A 727-nucleotide genomic window follows, 5' to 3' on the forward strand; every position below is an offset into this window, starting at 1 on the left:
AAAAGCAGATAGCGGTTGAATGTGAAGAGCAGCAGTTGTTATTTACTCCTCAGTGATCCCCAGTGATTTGGGAAAATGAGGAAGCCCAGGTGCCTGTCAACAGGCCAGACTTTGATCAATGGGCCTTTGGGTAGCAATCACACTTTTCTGTTGTCTATGTGGCTCCACTGTTGCTGCAGTTTGTATTTGAATCTCATGTTTATCAAAGCTGGAAACAAGGAGATGCCTTTTTTCCCCCAGCACAGCAGGGTCCTCTATTGGTGTGGGCACACACAGTCATATATCTATAATAAGTACAAATAAATGGCTCGCTTGCCTTTAAAGTGCTTTCCAGCTGTGCAGCCAGAAATAGTCTAATGTGGAGCTCCGCTTACACTCGGCAGCGCCGTTTCTACTGTACCTGGATGTGCAATTAAAGCAAAGGATCCTAATAATTCACACAGGCGCTGTGGGGATCAACACGTATTCATGGTGTAAATATTAGCTCATTAATTGTTTATTGCACAGAGACATACAGACACAAGGACACTGAGTCTGTTGTGTTGTTTGAAGGTAGTTTTAGCTGATGTCAGCTCGTTGCTGATGCTGGTCTTCGGAGCAGCAGGTATCGAACACTGTTACTCTATTAAGCAGGGATGAAATGAGTTTTATATAGTTTTTATTAAACTTCCAGGTTGCTGCTGAGTTTGTATTTAGTCAGGACGACTGAGAACATGAAGCACTGATG

Source organism: Stegastes partitus, unplaced genomic scaffold (genome assembly GCF_000690725.1).
Source record: "Stegastes partitus isolate 25-593 unplaced genomic scaffold, Stegastes_partitus-1.0.2 Scaffold1369, whole genome shotgun sequence".
Taxonomy (NCBI): domain Eukaryota; kingdom Metazoa; phylum Chordata; class Actinopteri; family Pomacentridae; genus Stegastes; species Stegastes partitus.